Consider the following 22,786-nt stretch of genomic DNA (forward strand, 5'->3'; position numbering starts at 1 on the left):
AAATTCGTAGAACTGCAACAAACTACAACAAAAATCAGATGGTTGCCACTCTTGCAGTGACAAAGTATGAAAAGAAAAATAACAAATGAGGCTGGGTTCTAACAATCTCTAACCCACCTTTTGATTGCTGACATATACTTAATCAATCAAAACAAAATATAATAAAAAATACTGTCCACACAAATATTAAGGCTAAATAATAAACAAAAGAAAAAATTAAGTTCTTGAATTTCTACTCTAAAATAACTCAAGTAGTGTTCAGGTTAGAAATCTAGATGGAATTTTGATTTGTCGTCCACTTCTAGTCACGACAGTCTTAATGTCCTTTGATAAATCTGCAGCTGAATTATTCTTTGGTAATTTTAAGACTAAACTGTCTTCACCCTGCGTCTCCGTTTCATTTGCCTCATCTGACTTCAAAGATGAAGGTATTTCTAGAGCGAATATTCTCTGGATTGGTCGAACTAATTCTCCAGACATGGTTTTGACATGAACTACTTGAATGTTGCTGTCTTTTCCGGGATATAGTTCAATTACTTTTGCTAGAGGCCACAACACCTTGCATTTGTCATCACATTCGATAAGAACCATATCCCCGATTTTTATCTGTTGAGAAATCGGCACTGTAGATGGACGTTGCACTAGCAGGCCGAGATATTCATTTCTAAATCTCTTCCTCAAGAGCTCTTGTAAATTCTGTAAATGTCTCAGTCTCTTGTTGAAATCAACTTTATCAAGATGATCCAAGTCAAGAACTCCAAAGACTGGAATTTCACCTAAAAACAAGGATGGTGTCAAAGGGATTAGATCATCTGAGTCCTCTGCTACATAAGTGAGTGGTCTGGCATTCACAGTTGCTTCGCAGTCGCACAGCACACTCATCATTTCTTCATAATTCAGACATGACTGGCCTAGGACTCGACACAAAAGCTTCTTAATCATTTGAACAAGTCATTCCCAAAAGCCACCCCACCATGGTGCTGCGGGTGGACTGAACTTCCAATCGATCTTCTTTGTGGCGGCTTCTATCTCAATGGTATTCCAATTAATCGATCTCAAGAGATTATTGGATCCGACAAAATTGCTTCCCTTATCGCTATAAATTATTGATGGCCTCCCTCTACGAGCAATAAATCTTCTAAGACCAAGCAAAAATCCTTGAGTTGAAAGGGACAAAATCAGTTCCAAATGGACCGCCCTAAAAACAGCACATGTGAAAAGTAAAATCCAAGCTTTTCTTTTATCCTTCAAAATTAATGGGCCAGCTAAATCAACACCGACAATCTCGAAAACACGAGCATCTCTAATTATGTTTTCTGGTAGAGTAGAAGGCACAGTTTGTAGCCATTTACTTCCATGTCTCCTGCACCTGACACATGCATATAAAGCTTTTCGAATCGTAGCTCTGCTTCTTATAATCCAAAACGTCTCTCTAAGTGTTGACATCAGTACGTGAATTCCTGCATGAGACATAGAGAGATGTTTATCAATTATCAATTTCTCCAGAATCTTACGATTCTTCGGAAGTAACATCGGATAAATAAAATTTTCGTAGTCTTTCCTTTCAGTCAATCTAGACCTGACACGTAAAATGCCTTTGTCATCTTTGAACACACTTATTGACTTCAGCTTCTTAATATCATCAGATGAAAAAGAATCATGTTGAATAATCTTCACGATAGATTTCTCAACCCTTATCAATTCATAAACTTTTAACTCTCCTGATTCTCTTTCTTCTTACCTCTTTCGGGTATTTCCTATGAATCTGTGTATCCACCCAATCATTCTAAGTATTTTCTTATACTTTGAAAAATAGCCAAAGAATTGTGAAGGCATATCGCTAACATTCCTTAACGAAACTATAACTGCTTTACGTTTTTCAGTATTAACCTCTTCTTTATTATCGATTGGGATAGAACGAGTCCATTCTTCTTCCGGCAGTGCCAACCAAGGTGGGCCCTCCCACCATCTCGATTCAATGAGTTTCTTCACAGAGCATCCTCTTGATGGCATATCGGCTGGGTTTTCCGCACTTGGTACATGATGCCAATTTTCACGATCCGATAGGATTCTAATTTCTGAAACTCTATTATTCACAAAAGTGCTCCAAACTTCTACGTTCTTTATCCAGAACAGTGCTGTTGACGAATCGGTCCAGTAATATTCCTTTGAAATTTTGAACTTAAGGTTCTTCTTGACAAATGATGCTAATCGCACCCCAATAAGACAAGCAAGCAATTCAAGTCGTGGTATACTTATTTTTTTCAAGGGAGCCACTCGTGCTTTGGCTTGCACTAGGGTCACTTCTTTATTTTTGACTTCTCAAATATACTGCACTTGCATAAGATCCCTGTGAAACATCGGCAAACATATGCAAACTAAAAGATTGTCCTTCTGTCAATGAAAGTAGTCTGTGAATCTTCACAGAGGATAACAAGGGCAATTCTTTGACCCACTTCAAGAATTTTCTTTTAATATCTTCAGGTAGCTCTGCATCCCAGCTCAATTTAGTTTCCCAGCTGTTTTGCAAGTTTAACTTTGGAAGTAGAGTAAAAGGGCATGTGAAACCTATTGGTTCAAAAACTCTCTGTACAATTGATAGTACGTTTCGTCTTTTCACTGAGAGATCATTCAAGTTGATATTAGGGATGTCACAAAACAAAGAATCTTCATATTTATCCCACAGAAGACTAAGTACTTTCAATGGTTCTTTCATTGTAGATTTTTCACTGTTCAGTTCTGTTTGCTCCCACCCTCTTAATTCAAAGTTAGCACTTGCCATTAACTGAGTTGATTTTGCAATAAAGTATTCTGCTTCTTCATTCGAATTCAGTGAAGTGACACAGTTGTCAACATAGAAGGAATTTTTCAATTTTGTAGCCACTTCCTTCAAAGAAGGTTCACATTGGTCTAAATGAGAGTTAATCACTGCTCCTAAAAGAAACGGACTGCATTTTAGTCCGAAGACTACTTTGCAATGGCGAAATTTTCTCATTTCCTTTTGTTCCGAGTTTTTCCAACATAGGAATCTTAGGAAATCACGATCAGATCTTTGAACAGATATTTGAAGAAAAGCTCTTTTAATATCTGAGATAATCTCTATTTTTCCTTGCCTAAATTCAAGAAGCAGTCTAGGTATTAATTCAATTAAATTTTGACCTTTTGCTAAACAGTCATTAAGTGACAGAAAATCCTTTTGCTTGCATGAAATGTCAAATACAGGCCTTACTGCTGTTGTACAGTTATCTTTGAAGATTGGTCTGTGGGAAAGATAATGATTGTTAAATCATTCCTCTTCTTCTGTTACTTCTTCTATTACTCCAGATTCGAGTCATTCTTCGAACACTGCATTGTATGTTTCAAATTTATCTTTCAACATGAGCTTCTTTGTCGTGGAAATCAATCGCTTTTCAGCAACTTCTCTGTTACTTGGTAAAGCTTCTTTATCGTTGATCCAAGGTAAACTGACTTCATAGCGATCATCCACCCTCTTCAGAGTCTTGTGAAAGTGATCCCACACTGCTTCTTCTAACTCTGAATCAGTTTTACTTTCTTTGGCATCTGTAATTCCCAATGCTTCTAGCTTCCACAAGTTTTCTATGTCACTGCTGTCAGTCAACATCGACATTATCGTTGAAGACTTGGACAAGGAGTTTCTTTCTGAAACGTTATCTTTTATCTTTCCCATGATTGTCCATCCAAGTAGTGATTCCACAGCAGTCAGCTCATTTTCTAATTTCTGAATTCTTCCGGTTAACAGAACACCTGCGACGTCAGCTCCAATAAGAACTTCTATTTTCAAATCCTTTTTTCCTACATCAGATGCATGGATATTCTTCTGTCTTAGTTCTTCTATCCATACTGGTCCACAAATCTTCGACTGTTCCAACAAGATTAGTTGTCTAGAAAAATCACCTCTTACGCATCTAACATTCACTTCATAGCGTTTGTGAATTTCTCTCTTTGTTGTTACTCCTTCAAAAAGTGCATGGATTAAAGATTCAGATCCAATTGCGTGGCACCCTATGTCTACAGCAGTCTCCTTTAATATATATGAACGTTGCGATCCTGTATCGATAGGTGCCCTTACTGTCTTCTGCTTTTTGTTTGCATCTATATTAATTAATAGTGTTTGAAGAAACACTTCATCTAGGAAATTAGTGCTTGCAAGTGATACGTTTTATGTTTCCTCTTCTTTATTCTTTTTAACATCATTGCTCTTTTGATTGGTGGGCAAATCCGGACACATGACACCCCAATGTCTTTTCGAGCATATCAAACATCGTACATTTGTCTTGCATTGCTTGGCCCTGTGTCCAATTTTGAGGCAGAAGAAGCAACCCTTCTTTTTCTTAATTTCATCATTCTTTTGACTCAGAGGCATCTTCTGAGCAACAAAGCAATCTCGACTTTCATGAAATTTTTCACAAAATATGCAAGAATTCTTCTCACTATAATTGGTTGCTTTATTTTGGCCTGAGAATAAATCATTTGCTGTAGGCCCGAAATGTTCACTCTGGTACTTTTTATCTTTTCTACTTTCTTTCTTGGCACTCGAATCAATTAATTTAAATCCAGCTTTTGCCAAAGAAATTCTCTGCTCTCCTTCCACTTCATTCTTTAAAAACAATAATAATTGTTTCAATTTCTCAGAGTGAGAATTTTCTGCTGTAATTATTGATGCATAATTTCTAATCCAAACTCGTAAAATTTCCTCGGGAATGCAAGATTCCACGAGCGGAAACAGCATTGCAGCGTATTTATCGCTTGTCATTCCTATTGACTCCAACGAACGTAAATACTACTCTAACTTGTCATACAATTCTGATATACTACATTTTCCCTTTTGATCAGTGACATTTTTAATAATCAAACCTAATAATTCCCGAATATAGAATTCTACCAACAATTCTTCCCTGCCAAACCTATTTTTTAAGCTTTCTATAACTTTTTCATAATTTTCGGCAGTTGCAGGGAAGCTGTTTACAATATCCTGTGGTCTCGTACCGGGTACGGTCGCTTGAACAACATAATGCATCTTATCGTCGTTTTGAATTTCTTTATCTTCATGTATTCGGCGAAATTGTCCCCAAAACGGTAACAATCTTTAATTTCGCCACCGAATTGCTTTACCTCTATTTTAGGTAATTTCAGTTTCCATTTGTTCGAATTCGGCGGAATACTGCCATTAGATTGTATCATTTGGCGATTGAAGAATAATTCTGTTTTTACTCGTATTAAATCTAATTTTTCTTTGTATTCTTCAATTTTCACCCATTCATTTTCAAACTGATCATTTGAAGAAAATTCTGAATTTAATATTTGAATATCAAATGCATTAAGTTCAACAGATAAACATTCTAAAGTAACAAGTTTCGTTTTATAAATTCTTCATCAGGAATTTCCTTTTCTAATTCCTGCAAAATTGCATTAATTGTTCTCGTAAAAGACGCTTTGACAGGTTTTCGTTTCTCAATTAACGATTCCATTTCAATAAAAATAAATTCACTAAAGTTAAATAGAATTAAATTCGATAAAACCAATAAAATTACCCTGACTTATTTTACCAATCACTTCCGTCGTCACCAAAATTGTTCGAGATTTGCAAGAACTACCCGTTCTCCTTTCTCCTAATAAACTTAAAATAAAATAACTTTACATATAAAATTCTAAAGCGTCATCTTTATTTTCAAAATTCGTAGAACTGCAACAAACTACAACAACAATCAGATGGTTGCCGCTCTTGCAGTGACAAACTGAGAAAAGAAAAATAACAAATGAGGCTGGGTTCTAACACGCAGGTTTATGTGCAGCCAAAGTACTGAAATGTGTCAAATCTTTTGCTTTTTGATTGTGCCAAAATTTTAACTTTCTTTCAAATGCTGCTATTGTTTGGAACATATTATTAATAAGTTGATTTTTTCCTTGAAGTCTCAAATTTAGATCATTCAAATGTTCTGTCTACTAAAAAAGCTAAATCTAAAACGGATAGTCTTCAAATTCAGTCACAAGTTTCCCTTTTATTTCCTAAATATTTTTATTTCAGTTCTTACATCGTAAAATCTTTTGAGCATTTTGCCCTTACTGAGCCATCTCACTTCTGTATAAGTAACATCTGCAAATTCAGTGGCTATTACCTTAAGAAAATCTTGAAATTGTCTATGATCAAGTCCTTTAGCTCTTATAAAGTTAATGGTTTTTATAACAATGCTTAATACACTTTCCATTTAAAAATTTTTCCACATAAATTGCCCTGATGTACAATATAATGATATGCCATTAAGATCGTATTGCCAGCAGCAATGGCTTCATTATTAACCATTTTATTGAGTCCCCCTTTTTAAAAACCATGGCAAGGGCTCCATCAGTTATTATAGCTGATAAGTTTTTTATAGATAAGGTGTAACTTCTTGTGTAGTTTGTTGGATTTAATTACTTCTGTACTTAAGAAAGAAGAATCAAGTAATGAGTATATCTCAAGAATTCAAAACTTTTATTATTACAATTTTAAACAGTTCACATGACATTCAGCTAGCACAGTAACACATGCATCACAACAACGGAATCGCATAGCATGAGCGCCATTAAAGTTATTTTAAATATACATCACATAAGGAAAACCTTTATATAGTTGTTTTTAATGCATAGAATAAATCTACAGACTTGGTTGTGTCCTTTAACGATACTAAAGCAATCATTTCTTTCGTGATATTATAATGTGCATTGATTCCTCTTGTAAAGATAGCCAATTGTGCCGTATCAGAAGCATCAGTGTTTTCGTCCATGGTTAACGAATAAAATTTTAAATTGATGCATTTGCCTTTTTAAAGACTTTTCAACTGAATTCTCCAGCTCTTCAGTTCTTGTGGCTGTAGTTTGATGTGTTAAACAGATATTAGAAAAATCCAACTTTTTTCCAGGGCAAATTATGTTTGCTATGCACTAAGGTATTTCTCTAACTTTCCTAGTGTGCCTTCGTGGTGTAGTGGTTCTGCATGCCGGGCTGGTATTCCAGGTCTGTAGTTTGATTCCCGGCAAAGGTGGTTGCTAATTTTTCATCTTGCCTGCTTCCAAGAAAATCCTAATGTCTCTACAGTGGCGCCCGAACTAAAAGGGTGTTGTATGAGGTTTCTCCACACCCAGGATTTGGTGATTGGATCCCCTAAAAACCACCAGTCGCCCTTTAAAAAGGAGAGTATATAAGGTATATCTCCCACTTTCCTAGCATGCCTTTGTGGTGTAGTGGTTCTGCATGCTGGGCCGGTATTCCAGAGATCCGTTGTTCGATTCCCGGCGAAGGCAGTTGCTAATTTTTCATCTTGCCTGCTTCCAAAAAATTTTCGTCTTGTCTCTACAACGCTTTCCATACATTCTTTTATAAATTCGCCATCAGTAAAGGGTTTTGCTTTTCTCGCTATTAAACTTGCTATGACATAACTTGCTTTTGCAATGTTATTATTTTGAGTAGCTGTCTTTTTAAATAAATTTTGTTCTGACGATAGCCCTTTTTTTAGTTCTGTTATTTTATCTTTATGGCAAATGCCGAGATATAATGTCTTTAAAAACTGGCACAAAGTCCCTACAAATTAAGCAAAGTGCTTTACTATTCTCCTCAGTAAAAAATATATATATCTCTGTCCAGTTTTCATTAAAAACGTTTTTTTTTTCACCTTCATCTTCATTTTTTTTTTTTTTTTTTTTTTTAATGTTCTGCTTGTTTTTTTTAATGACATGGAGGCAATCTAAAAAATTATATATTTTAATTTTATAAGCAACTAATCATAATGAATATTAATTATTCATACCTTTTTAAGAATTTGATACAAGAATTAGGAACTTAAAATACAGTGCAATATACTGCATACAAATACTGTAATTCATCAAAAATTTGTATGCATATTTAAAATTTTTAAAATTTAATGACGGCAAAAAGATATTGACAATTAATGGTTGATTATTTTTGGAAATATAAAATCAAGTGGATACACACATAATTCAAAACCTAAATTCTCATGTGTGGTAAAATATACCACATGGAACGGTTTTAGGATGCATTTAAAAATTTTACAAGTTGTGAACTTTTTGTGAACAGCAAAAGTATAAATTGAACTACATGCTAATTAATTTTTATACCTAATAATATTACTTGTACTTACTTATTGTTATTACTTATAAATCTAAAGTTCTGGTTCTGCAAATGACAAAGGCAGTTCCCGTCAAGAATGAAAGAAGCAGCAATAGTACTCACTTACAATGATATAAACCTGTAGTGCCATCTAGGTGCAAAACTAGATGTGAAATATGAATATTTCAATATTCTTAGCCTAGACAGAGAAAAGGTGGGATCCATATTGAAAATAAAAGAGAAATAAACTTACGCACGCTATTTTCACGTGAGCCGTATTACGAGACGTATTTCGCATCCCATGGAAATCGCAAGAGCCGTACGTGGAGGATTTTAACACATCATGACATACTAAGATGTTTTTATTTTTAAATAAATCTCAATGAATCGATTATATATGAATCAAATTCAAACATTTATTTTTTTTAATAAAAATGTGTAAATATAAATGCTTTCATAATTTGTGTTTGGGCTGCACTTTAGACACCCATGCTTTAAAACAAGATTTAACTTTAGGAAATAAAAAAAAGTCGCATGAAGCCAAATCAGGATAATAAGGAGGATGCCACATCACAGTAATGTTTTCGCTGGTCAGAAACTGCTTGAAAGATAGGGCCGTGTGAGTGGGTGCATTGTCCTGGTGCAATAGCCATCCGTAACTCCACAACTATTGCCTTTTTTCCTAAATTTTTTCATGAAGTCTTTTTAGTTCTTCGGTGTAGTAAAGTTGATTAACAGTTTGACCACTGGGAAACCACTCGATCATTACAATTCCATTAATGTCAAAGAAGACAGGTAACATTGCCTTGAATTTTGATTTTCACATGCGTGCTTAGCAGGGCTGTGGAGTCGGTAGGAAAAATGACAGACTCTGACTCCCTCATATAATATATATACACAAGTGTTTTTTTTTTCCCCTCTTTTTTTTTACTGACGGTACTCAGAGACCTCTATAACTTGAACTATCAGCCGCAAAGCCACGAAATTCTGTACAGGAACTATTGACAACATGGGAAAAAGGAATCCACGAAAAAAAATAGTTCCAAAAGTTGCCAATAGGGGAAAATGTGGCACTTTACACTTTAAAATAGCTAATATTTTGCATAAAACACAGGAAAAAAATGCAAAATTTCAATTACGTAGTCGACACCAGCGCCAGTATTTTGAATTCCATTCAGCTGTAGAAAGTATGGTGAACAGAATGCAATGCTTAGTCCAAGAAAATGGGGGTCATATTGAAAATGGCCATTGTCTTTCTTCCCGGGTGAAGCGAACCTACTGAATAAAAACAAAAGAACAAAGAATAAAAAGGAAGTCAAATAGAATGTTCTCTTTTTTTATATATATATAATTTGTAACCATTTACAGAATTTATTTTTTAGAATAAAGCACATTTGTGAAAAAATTAATTCTTTGCTATCCATTTATCTGTTTACTGTAACTTTTTTAAATTGGTCAGAAATTTTATTAGGCAGTTAAACTTAAAATTTCGATCAAAAGCGTCATATTTCCCCTATCGGCAACTTTTGGAACTAAATTTTTTTTTTCACGGATTCCTTTTTTCCATGTCATCAATAGTCCCTGTACGGAATTTTGCGGCTGATAGTTCAAGCTAAAAAAGTCTCTGAATACTGTCAGTTAAAAAAAAAAAAACACCCTGTATATAATGTAAATGTATACACATGGGTTACAGCTTATTTTTTTAATATAAAAGAAGTGATAGATGCTATAGAAAAAAATTATGTCGTAGCAAATTATTTATATTAATTAGCATTTATTATGAAATGGAAAAACTGGCATCAGTTATTTCTAAGAAACAGTATAGCTTCGGCAAGATCTTTGTTGCAGGGCCATAGATCTGATTTGATAAACTTCAGAGCTGAGAACTTTCCACACTGACTGGAGTAGGAGAAAGAGCTGTTACTGTTAGGGATACTTCCTTCAGGCTAGATTTTTATAAGTTCTAAAAGAGGTGTCTTGCAAGAGACACCTCTCTCTTGCAATTATCTCTATTTCTTCAAAGGCCATGTATAAATCTTGTTTGTATTTTTTCATTTTTATATCTAAGGGTCTTTGTTCTTTATTTTCATTCGCTTTGCCTTAACCTTTTCAATATTATCCAGATATTTCTCAAAATCTAATTCATCAGTGGAAGAGGATGATAGAGACTCGGTTGCAATGTCTGCAGTTTGACTGTCCTAATTCGATTTCTCCAATTGTTCTGAGAATAATTTCATTTTTCATGAAAGTTCATAGATGGCTTTCTTTGCCTTTTTAATTTGTTCGTCATTCAAGAAAATTCAGTGTTTCGGATCTACACATATTGAACCCAGCATGATCTCATTGTCTAGCAAACTAATTTCTCTTTTCTTCATTGAAAAAATAATTCCTTCTGCAATAAACCCTCCATTTTAGAAAGAATAAACATCACATTCTTCCATTCTCGCCTCCTGCCAATTCTTCAGATTGCAGGCTTTTTTGTGGCTATATACGGTATAGAAAGAAGAGTTTCCAATTCTGCAAGATCATTTCACAGTCATTCTGTTAGTGAAACATTAGGGTTTTCTACATCTTCTAAAAAAGTTCTTAATTGTAACAACCTCTTTATCATTAAATATGCATGTACTTCCTTATCGCTTTGCTTGATCAATAATTGCTCCTTTTCCTGCTTGCTTCCTAAGAATGGCATCAATTTTGGGAGTTCTTGCTGCAATTGCTGCTTACCTAAATTTGCCAGTGAAATTTGTAACTAAATGAATCAGTTTAATCACTAATGGCAAATATCACATCCATTTTCCTCCCTCATATTTATTTATTAATATGTCAATAAAATAAAAAATAACTATTTATTAATGTATATAGTTCATAAATAAAAATAGTAACTCAGTTTGCCATTAATTTGTTTCAATTCATTTTTAATTTCATTTCAAATTCAAACTGTCCAACAAAAACTGGAGTCGGAGTCGACCTGTTTTTAGCGACTCCAGCTCCGACTCCTTTTATCCAAAAATCTGCTCTCCAATTCCATAGCCCTTGTGCTTTGTCCCTTTTCCCTGAAAATATTCAAATACATGTGCACAAGACAAAGTTTCATCTCCATAAGCCTTAGTTAACATTTGAAATGTTTCCGTGGCTGATTTCTTAAGTTTCATAAGAAACCTGATGTCGATTGACTGTTTTGGTTTTTACATTAGAAATTTTTTACAGAAGAATGCAGTTGCACATGTTCACTCAATGATGCAGGACTCCCAACTGGCATGATCGGTTAAGTCAAAACTGGCCACATGGATAGTTGGTGTGTGGGATGGCATCACCAAAACAGTTGTTGCCAACTTCATTCTTTTTTCAAGCTACACACTTAGTCTGGTAGAAATTCTACGAGGGTAAGTTCAAAAATAAGTTTTCCCTGTCGACTGTGGTCAGAGTTGTGTATGAAAGTCAAAAAATAGAATGAGACATTAAAGATATGACATACCTTTTATTTTCCCACATAGGTACCAAGTACATTGAGACATTTGTCATATCGCTTGATAATCTTCAAAAAGCCTTCCAGGAAAAAATCAGGGCTTTGCATATGGAAGAAGCGTTGAACGGCTTGTTTCACTTCAGTATTGCTTCCAAAGCGCCTTCCCCCGAGATTTTTCTTCAAAGCCGGAAACAGATGGAAGTCGCTTGGTGCGAGATTAGGACTGTATGACGGATGGTGTAGGCGCTCCCAACCAAGGGTTGCAATATGGTTATGCGTTGCCGTCGCCGAATGTGGTCTGGCATTGTCATCCAACAGCAGAACGCCAGATGTGAGAAGGCCAGGCCGCTTTTTCCGAATCGCCTCTTTCAATTTCGACAGGGTGTCACAGTAGCATTGATGGTTCCAACCTCCAAAAAGTCCAGCAACAAAACTCCTTGGGCATCCCAGAAAACTGTGAGGAGCACTTTACCTGCAGAGGGAGTTGTCTTGAACTTATTTCGGACAGGTGATGACGGATGTTTCCACTCCATAGATGCAGCCTTCGATTCTGGCGTGAAATGGTGGACCTATGTTTCATCCCCCGTCACAATCCGAAACAGAAAGTCATTGCCATCTTCATGGTAACGCACGTGATATTCCAGGCTGACCCCCATGCGTTGTTCCTTGTGTGTCGAGGTCAGTTGTCGGGGCACCCATCGTGCTGACACTTTTCTGTATCGAAGAATGTCATGGATGATGTTTTGAGCTTGCTCATGTGAGATTCCAAGTTCTTCCGCTACTTCATCGATGGTGATACGCCGGTTCACTCTGATCATGTCATTCACCTTCTTGACATTTGCATCTGTAGTGGCCGTGCGCGTCCGTCCAGCTCTCGGTATGTCCTCCACTTGCTGACGTCCATCACTGAATGTGTGACACCATCTCCGCACCATTTGCTTCGACATCACACCTGGCCCATAGACTTCCACCAGGCGGTTATGAATTTCTGTTCCTGATACTCCACGTGCCCATTCATAGCAGATAACCGCTCTCACTTCCTCCTTTGACCACGAATTCAAAACGCACCTTCTCTCCATACCTACCAGGGCTCAAATGAGAGGCTGGTCTCCGCTTTGCGCAGGCACTGCAACAGCGCCATCTGCTTGATTTGCAGGGACCTCTACCCAATGGTGTATCGGTGACTTGCGCGTTTTCCTGCTGTGTCGCCTTTCGCCCATAGCCGTTCAACGCTTCTTCCATATGCAAAGCGTGAATTGTTCTTGGAGGACTTTTTGAAGCTTATCAAGCGATATGACAAATGTCTCAACGTACTCGTACGAGGTATGGTACGTAAAGGTATGTAAAGGTACTCGTACGTAAAGGTATGTCATATCTTTAATGTCTCATTCTATTTTTTGACTTTCATACACAACTCTGACCACAGTCGACAGGGAAAAAATTATTTTTCAACTTACCTACGTATGTGTAAAGAATTGCATCACACTTTGTATGATAGAAATTCTATGTTTAAGAATTTTGCATAGTCATATTTTAAGCCTTGCTTATTGACCAGAACAGACAGCAAATTTTGGCTTTCAACGTTTATAAGGCAGATAATACTAAAAGCCAAATAACATATTTGCTTAACCCACTAAGCACTAAAGTTGATCATGATGTTGTGGACAAAGGCAAGAATCCTAACCCTCTCATATTTTCATCTCTTATACCTTAAAAATCAGTTGGTGCAGGATTTACGTATAAGCTACACTACCTTAGGACCTCCCAAAAAACCCTCTACTATACCTGAAAATCATATTTGGCACTGACATATAATATCCAGACTTATAAAGGGTCCCATATCTGAAATAGCCTAAAGGCCCACCAGCAGCCGCATGGTAAAGTCGCTGAACACTGGTAGTTCGGTCCGAGGTTCGAATCCCGCGAACGGGCTGGCTGCATGGGCATTTTCGTGGTTTTCCCCATGTGTAACCTGTATACAAGCCAGTTTCCCTTAGAAAGTCCTCCACGAAGGCATCCCTCCCCTTGGCAGATAGCCCTAGTGTGCTTTGCCATAATTAAACACACACACTGAAATAGTATAAGGCCTTATCAAGTCTAAATTCGTCCCTGACATCACTGCTAAATATCCAGCAAATCATCTTAATGCACAGTTGTCACTGCCATCATCTTTCCATCAAGGGGCTGTCTTCCTCTCATTTTGGAGACTGAAACTTAATTATATTATTTTTTTAAATTTTAACTGATATTTTTAATTTGCTTTTCTTATTATTTTAGGTTTTTATGAGTACTTATCAGTTTTACTATGAGCAATGATTAATCACCAGATGATAAGCAAACCCAAAACCAATAAGAATTTTTTCTTCCCCCCCCCCTCGGATTCAGTTAATGATGATTTTCAGTTTACCACTAAATAAAAATTTCCATATAATTCTGTCTGAATCTTATCTGAGTAGCAAAATTAGTACTGCTGTCTTTTTCATCTATAAATCCTAATAAAGTGAGATTCACCACTTATATTAAAACAATATGCAGAATCCATGTCAGTGAGGAATGAGGTATTCACCTGCAGTTAGTTATCAACAATTAAACCTAAAATGTAAAAATTGTGAGCAAAAAAACCAACCACAGGTGTCTTAATAAACATTTTTATTTTATTTATTTATTTTGTATTATGCTTTAATTAAGGCCTGCATTAATCTGTAACTAGTAATAAAAGTTGTAAATAACTACTGAATAAATATGTATGGCTAACTTATGGCAATAAGATATTGAAATATCGCTAATTTAAAAATTTTCAAATAAAATTTCATTTTATAGACCTTGCATGAGTGTTTAGATATATCCTTATGGAAAGAGCTTCATGAGTCAAAAAGTTATTCATCCCATAAAATTTTGCATAGCATGCATAATGGATAATCTTAATAACATTAAGCAGAATCTTCTAATATAAATCTTCGCTTATTATGAATGTGTTTGTGAATTTTTCTATATGCATTTTAGAATTTTTTAATGATTGAACCTAATTTCTATATTTCTCACAGTATAAAAATTGCCATGTTTTTTCCCTTACAGCCACATTTACTTTCTCTCATTTTTTCAGGAATGTGGAAAACATGATCTGCTTTGCATTGTCTACATATTTAATTTTATGGCTTCTTCTATCAGAAAATAATGGTAATGCCACACAGTATGGAAATAATATGTGTATATTTATTGAAGAAACCTACAAGAAAGTGTTTTTTTTTTTTTTATATATATATATATATATATATATTAATCGGATTTTACAGTGTATATAAAGTAAAAATTTGAAACTTACTATGAATAGCTTGCTGTCTAATAGGAAAGAACAGGTAATAAAAGAACATAGAAGGAGCTGCTTCAAATAGATATAGACATGCTTTGAAAATATTACGATGCTGTTTCTAGACCATTGTAATAAAATAAATCTTACAAAACTAGTATTCTTTAACTACAACATAAGTTACATTTCAAATTTCCACCTAGTAATCTTTAATATGCAATGACATTAAGTCTAAAAATATATATAAAGTATTTTAATTAATATGTAATCTTTTGTTTGGAATCGGAAATCTTAATCATCATTTGAGCCTTTTTCTGATCATGCTTTATTAAATAATATTTTTAATTTGTATTGTCATTTCAGCTGTATTCACAGTCTCTTTGTCAAGAATGGATTCTATAAGATCACTAAAATAGTAGTAACTTTAAAAGTTTTGATTAGTTTTTCAGGTTAATGGTAATATTTATTAAATTATTTTAAAATAAAATATAAATTATTAATCTTTTCCATTTGCATTGCAGTAGTGTTTTCATTTCTGCTGTTTACAATAGACTTCAAAATCAGTATAAAAATGTTGCACTTTAATGACTTCTGAAGTTAAAGTTGTTAATATAAGAAATTTATTTTAAATCATTTTCAAATTAATATTAAGCCTCTTCCAGCAAGCAATAAGAACATCTATTCCCATTTATTTTAAATAGGTTTAATGTTTTTTCCTTCTCTTTCCTGTTGAATTTCAAAATACAAGAGTCATTGTAATAGTTTATTTAATGAACTTCAGTTCTTAATACTTGCTTAAATATAATGCCCTTGAGGGTTTACCTCTGACAGCCATCTGTACAGATACTTTCAGAGTCTGCTTTTTCATAATTTTAATTTACTTGTATTATTAGCCCTAATATCAAAATACCAAATATAAAGATTTAAGATATATACTATATATATTTATTTAGTCTTCTAAATTGTATTAGGAAAAGACAGTGTTGCATATCATATTTTATATAGTTTTATGCATAAAAATATCTTTTTGTAAACTTTTCTAAAAAATTTATCCATTGTATGAAATTGTTTCGTATTCTTATATTGTATAGCAGTAGTAAGCTAGACCGACTATGCAATGTGTTTATGCCAGTTTATAAAATAAATTACAAGTAGGCTATCTTATATTTATCATTTTTGAATCAATAATTTGTGAATATTGTGGTGTACATTTCTAAAATTGTAAAATCTTGTACAAGCATTTTTATTTCTTGTCAGGAGGCTATCCTGGTAGTTTGTTTTGTATAAAATGAGTTTTATTTTGTAACATGTTAATAGTTTTTGACGTTTTAAGATGTAATTTTTCATGTAAAGAAAATGTATTGCTGAAAAATATTGATTCTGCAAATGTTGGGATTCGAAGTATAATCATATGGGTAAATTTATTGTCACTTTATAGAAGGGAAATGTTAGTTATAAATAAATCTCAGTTATTTCCTGCTGAAAAAGAAGTGACTTGTTCAAGCAGGAAGGGGATTTTTTGGGGGGGGGGGTAATTGTTTTGAAATCTGTGAAAATTGCAAAAGTAAGAAATACTAAAACTGTAAAAAAATCACTTATCAGAAATATCCTGTGCTATCATATATTTCTTATGGTCTTTCAAAGTTATCACAGATGCCAAGATTACTAGCAGAATGGCTACTTTGGCTGAAAGATAAGTATTTTTTCTCTATGGTACTTCTACAGCAACCATTGTATTGATTAAATCTCAAATGAGGTATGAATACTTAAGGATTAATATTTTTGTGAATGTAATTTTCACATTTATTGACAAATTTGTACAAGATCACATATGTGTTCATATATTCACATATATCCATATAAGATTTTTTAACTATTTATAATTTTAAACACTTGCAGCAATGTTGTGCTTTTATTTTTTGATTTATAAATTATTATAAATATTTAATTTATATCCACATAAACTTTTTTTTTCCAACAAAATGAAGCATTTCCAGAAAATAGTTAACAGCGTTTTAAATAATCATTTTTGTTATAAAATTTGTTAATTAAAATATTTAGTTTCATAAAGTTATTGAGTTTAATAAAAAAATTATGAATATGTTTATTTTAATTTCAATAACTTTTAAGTTAAAGTATATGATGAAATATATTTTCACCACTGTGTTTGCTTTTGCTAATGACAGGGCTTCCTTTCCATCTTTCCATAATGTGCACATTGTGGAAATATGTTTACTCAAATAACTAATGTCTACAGTTTTTTAAGTGTAAGTTACCTTGAGTAGCCTGAGAAACTTCTTTGTTATGAAATTGCAAAATAATTCCTCATCTTCATTCCTGACACAATGTTATACTTTGCTGGAAATTCATATGAATATAAAAATCATCATTAAATATTAATAAATTATTGTTGAAAATGTTCTAAAACATTTTTCTATGTTCTTTTAAAAGTAACAATGTTGGATTTGATTCTTGGCTATAGATTGAGAAGGTAATTTTTCATCCATGTTGACTGTTTTCAGAAAAATATCTGTTAGCCATATTATATATGTAATGCAAATCATTACTTTTTATCTAAAAATAACTTGCATAGATAATTTAATCATGTTGTAATAATGTATTAAAATGTTTATCTAGTCTGTGAATTAAATTATAGATTTTCATACTTTTTTGTGTGCTTTATTATATTTTTACTAATGAAGTTGTATTTCTTAGTTTTAGTTTTCTGTTTTTTATGTAAATTTTTTCTCATCCATTTTTATATATGTTTCTGTATTTCATGTTTTTTAAATAAATATCTGTTTAGTTCTATATTTTATTATATTTGAAGTAATACTCTGTATATGTGATATGTTAAATACTGAACAGATTTAAAGACCTACATAAAGTAAGTTTGCAGTCTCTTTACATAGAGCATAATAAAAAATATTACTGAAGGATCTTGCACATAATAAAAGGTATATCAAGAATGTGATATGTCCTTCAGTATGTGCAAGAAATGTTGTGTATGTTTATGTTTCTAATGTATCAAATAGTATGTCATCTAAGCAAATATTAGCAGGAGCAGTATTCAGTCATATCAAATGATTATCTGAGCAAAATATTTTAGATTTGAAAACAGTGTTACAGTTGACGTAAAAATAAAGATATGGTTTAATATGCAGCTATTGCCTGTTTTCAGAAAGAAAATTGGAACTGCTTTCCATTTGCTTACAAACTAAACAAAAAATTGCTATATTTATGCTATCTCCATAAATATCTTTCTAGGATGATTTTAAATAATTATGTTACTTCCATTAGTTAGTTAATTCAAAATTTATTTAAATGAGATTTATCTCGGAGTACATATGTAAATGATGTGATTGTTAGAAAATAAGAGTACTTTATAAATGCAGATATGATTTTAAAATGTCTTAATTTTTTTTTTCTGGAATGTTTCTAAAACTTTCTAATAATACATATCTTTGAAAAGATTTGCATAATTATTCCTAAATGTAAAATTTATGTAATGTTCAGCATTTATTAGTCCATAATAGAAAGTTTTTAAATTTTTTTTAAAATTGTTATACTGTTATGTTTAATTACATTTATAACTGACTGCTTACATATTAAAATAAAAATTTTGTGAGTGAATATACTATATTATTGTCCTCTCACTGTTTTCTGAACAATCAGCATTGTTAGAATATGTGGAAATATTGAAGTAAAAATCTGTGTTAGTAGTACATGTTTACCAGCATTCTTTTGATATTCAAACTGTAATCAGTTCTGTAATTCCCATGAATTTGGCTCAATATCTCACATAGATATACTTTTCTCTTCCCGCGGGAAGACAAAAAAAAGGAAATATCATTCATATTATTTAAATGTAATATGTTTATGTTAATGAATCTCCAAGTATCATAATACTTTTGAAATTTTCTGTTTTCTGTTTAAACACAATAGTTTCATTTTACATAATATTCATTAACTTAAACTACATATCATTTATAAATTCCATGTTTTTTAATATACTGTGAAACGATAGTTAATATCTTTTAAAAACGGAACTTTTCTTCTGCAGATGAATAGTAGAACCTTTGCATACAAATCTAATTCTAATTCATCGTCTAGCTCAAATTTATTTTCAGTTACTTTTTGAGTCTTTGTTTTAAATAAGTTGTATAATATTGTAAAATTTTGCAAGTAGTATTATCTCTATATGAAAATTGATCTAGATAATTGTAACAAGGATTGAAGAAAAGGAATAACATATTTGATGCCACTGTTAAGAGTACTTTACAAATCTTATATATTTATACAAAGTACTATAATAGCACAATTTCCAAAAAAAGAATTTCCTTATGTATGACAAAATTTAAGTTTTCAGACCAGTCATAATTTTGACTGGTGTGTAAGATTCAACAGTATACAAGTTTGTATGAAAGATGATTATGTAAGATTTAACTCTTAACTCATTGCATCTGCTGTATAATTAAACTTCTTTATGAATATTTTTAAAAGCATAGACTTACTAATGATGATGTGCTTAATTTTCATTATTGATATTAAGGAACCTTTCGTAAAACATTTAAATGTGAATTTGAAGAACCAGTTGGATACTGAATTATATTTAAAACTTGCTTTTGAAGTGTATGCATGTACTAAGAGGTAGGTTTTTGAGTGTCATGAAAGCAGTCCATAGTATTTGTTTGCTATCTGTTATCTAAATTTAATTATTGTATAGAACTATACAATTAGAATTAATATAGTTTTTCTACATTTTGCAATAAAATCTGCCTGTTGTAATTTAATTTTGTTAAAATATGCATAAATTTTATTAATACTTGAATTATATCAGTGCTAATAAGAGTGCACTTGATGTTATATGAGCCTAAGTATATATATATATATTGGAGCTTCTTTTCAAACTTTTGACGCCTTATTTGACAAAATACATTTTTGTACTTATTGCTGCCTTATTGCATATCAGATACCTGTAATTTTCATAGTTAGACATATGACCTTGTATTACATCACATAGCTGATGGTTGTTTTTACATTTTTAAAAGTTATATATACATATGAATAGAACTGATGTATTATAAGGGATAGTTCACTGTATGCCTTACAATATTAAATTAATACCTATTTTCCTATTTTTTCTTAAACAGGTAAATTGTGTATGAAGTGTAAAAAGTATGAAATAAAATTTATGATAATATTTTAATCTTTTTGTTTGTGGAATTTTCATCCTTTTTGTGTGTGTGACGCATCTGAGAATGTTAAATATTTTTTATTGTGCATTCCGATTTTTGATGCTTTCAGTGCTTTTTGCTGCATTAAATAGGAAGCGAAATATTCCAAAGTAAAACTTTAAAGTAAGCAGAAGAGCAGCCTTGTTTTGATGTGTTTTTCGATGGACATTTATTTAAAATCTGCTGGTTTAGACTGAAATAGGGTTGCTGTTTTGCCTAACTTTAAGTGCATGTTTAAAATATTTTAATACAGTACAAAGTCCGAGATCTGAACGTCCAATATCCAGAATGATCTAAAATCCAAACCTCAAAATCACCACTTTTTTTTTTTTTTTTTTTTGGTTTGTTTGTATGTTTTAAGCATGCGCATTTGATTTTTTGCCCCCATAATAAATATGTTGAGAGTCCCGATTCTTATATTAACTTCAGCTACTTTAACTAAATATACCTCATTATTGAAGAAACAATTTAAATAATTAAATAATAATAATAAATTTGTGTGATCAATAATTTGGCTCCGTAGATGTGTATCTCCTTGGCATACATCTGAAACCGAAAGATCCTAGATAGAAACATCGTTTATTTTACACCTACTAGCATTTTATATCCGTGAAGCCAACCTGGCGAATCATTAGTTATTACATTTTGCTTTCAGTGGGTGGTCACCACTGTATGTAAGGTTTCATTTATGTTTTTTTCTGAAGCAGATGGATGAAAAAAAATCGGTATATAAGTTTATCTCGTTCTTTGTCGACTGGAATTTAATATCGAAAGTAAAATATAATTTCTCTCTCTTTTTTTTTTTTTTTTTTTTTTTTTTTTTTTTTTTTTTTTTTTAAGTTATTCTGTTACGAAACGAAATAATTTTTTTAGTTTCAAAGAAATGAAAAAGGAAGTGCAATATTTTATGAAAGATTTAATGGAAACTTTTCTGGCTAATTCTAATTTAATTTATTTTGACATAAAAGAATAAAAGAACATATTTTTAAAAGGTCTAGTTTTGTTCTTTGGTTCCAATATTGATGTAAAACCATATTTAAAAAATAAGTTTTTTTGTCAAGGAAATTTTTTTTAATGCAGCTAGGGCAAGACTGAAACGTGAAGAAAGAGGCACCAATAAACGCGATGAACTATTAATTTAAGAGTAAACAAACAAAACAAAAAAAAATCTAAATCAGCTAGACCAGAAGGAGCAAGTTTGTTTATTACTGCGAATAAAAATTTGTGTCAAACTCTTATCATGCTCACAAAATTAAACGCATTGGAGCCTAGTAACTGATGACGTGGGGTAATAGTAAAGTTAAATAATGAAGCATCATAAAATCCTGTTATTTGTAAAGCTGCTGTTTTATTACGAGTGTTAACTTATTAATTTTAAAATTATGCTTAGATTACTGTACAGAATATCATTGTTTTTAAAACCGTACTGGGAAAAAAAAAATAGTGTGTTTAAAACTATTCCAACCGGCAATGCAAACTCCCTCAGGGGGCTCACTTTTGTGAGTACGGGTGTGGCAATCCCGAGGTACCCTAGCCCTTCAGGGGATCATCTTCTTGGTGAGACGGGTGTCACGATCCTGGAGCCCCAGTGATCTATCCTCTTTTCCGTCTCCTCTCCTCTTGGCTGGATCTTTTTCCCTTCCCTTCTCCCTTGTGGTTTCTCTCTACGGAGTTTGGGGCTCGTCACGAGAGGCTGGAACAGACCTTGTTTCTAGTTTTCAAGTGGGGAGAAAACTGCCCACGTGTTTGCCGTGCGTGGAGACCCGTGTCGCTGGAAAGGAGGGTCCTGGTAGTTGAGGGGCGAGGTACTGTCCCCAACACACTGCTTTGGCCTCTGCTTCAGCTAAACGGGAGGCACCTTAGTCGTCCTCACGGGTGTCAATCGGCTGGTCACTAGTCCTTGTGTCAGTGGCTTGGGGTCAAGCTCTCGGGAGTACCTGCTTTCGGGAAAGCCGACTGTGGGGCTTCAGTTTGCGTATAGGTCCGGCTAGCCCTAACACAGGAATCTGTGTTCCCTTGTTGGGCTCCGTGGTGGGCGGGGCCGTCGGACCCGAATCTTTATTCTTTCACTATGGCTTCTCATATTTACTTAATAAAAGATTTCGAGGTAACTCCAGTCAATCCTGTCACTCAAATCACTCCTGTCACTCAACCTAGTTCTGAAACTTCTACTCCTAAACCAGTCACTCAACCTAGTTCTGAAACATCTACTGTTAAACCAGTCATTCAACCTATTTCTGAAACGTCTACTGCTAAACCACTCACTCAACCTACTTCTGAAAAGTCTACTGCAAAAAAATTACGTACAGATACAAATGAAAAAAATCATAACAATATTCCCCGTTTCCTAGTCATCTCTAGTCCTTCTGGCGAAATGCATAAGATGTCTCCTTTCGTAATAAACAAATACATCCAGTCCTGTATTGGTGAGCCGAGAAATATAAAGCGTCTCCGCTCCGGAGACCTGCTTATTGATACAACCTCAGCCACCCAGTCTGCTTCTTTACTTCAGATAACTAAACTTGGGCAAGCGAATGTGACTGTAACACCACATAAGTCACTCAACTATTGTCGGGGTGTAATCTCAGAATTCGACCTTCTGTATGTTTCTGAAGAAGAGATCGCTTCTGAGCTCTCCGAACAAAATGTCT

The 22,786-nt window shown here is 33.3% G+C and overlaps 1 protein-coding gene across 1 annotated transcript in view; it reads left to right on the forward strand.

The window, feature by feature from the left end:
* LOC118188006 (protein fem-1 homolog B-like) overlaps window positions 1–20,107 on the forward strand; it is a 41,257-nt gene extending 21,150 nt beyond the window's left edge. Inside the window, exon 2 of the mRNA XM_035358330.2 lies at window positions 14,695–20,107. The gene's annotated coding sequence lies outside the window, so the exon portion shown is untranslated. The remainder of the gene's footprint in view (window positions 1–14,694) is intronic.
* The last annotated feature ends 2,679 nt before the right edge of the window (window positions 20,108–22,786 follow it).

This window comes from Stegodyphus dumicola, chromosome 9 (genome assembly GCF_044657685.1).
Source record: "Stegodyphus dumicola isolate Sdum_Otavi_A_Nest chromosome 9, ASM4465768v1".
Lineage (NCBI taxonomy): Eukaryota > Metazoa > Arthropoda > Arachnida > Araneae > Eresidae > Stegodyphus > Stegodyphus dumicola.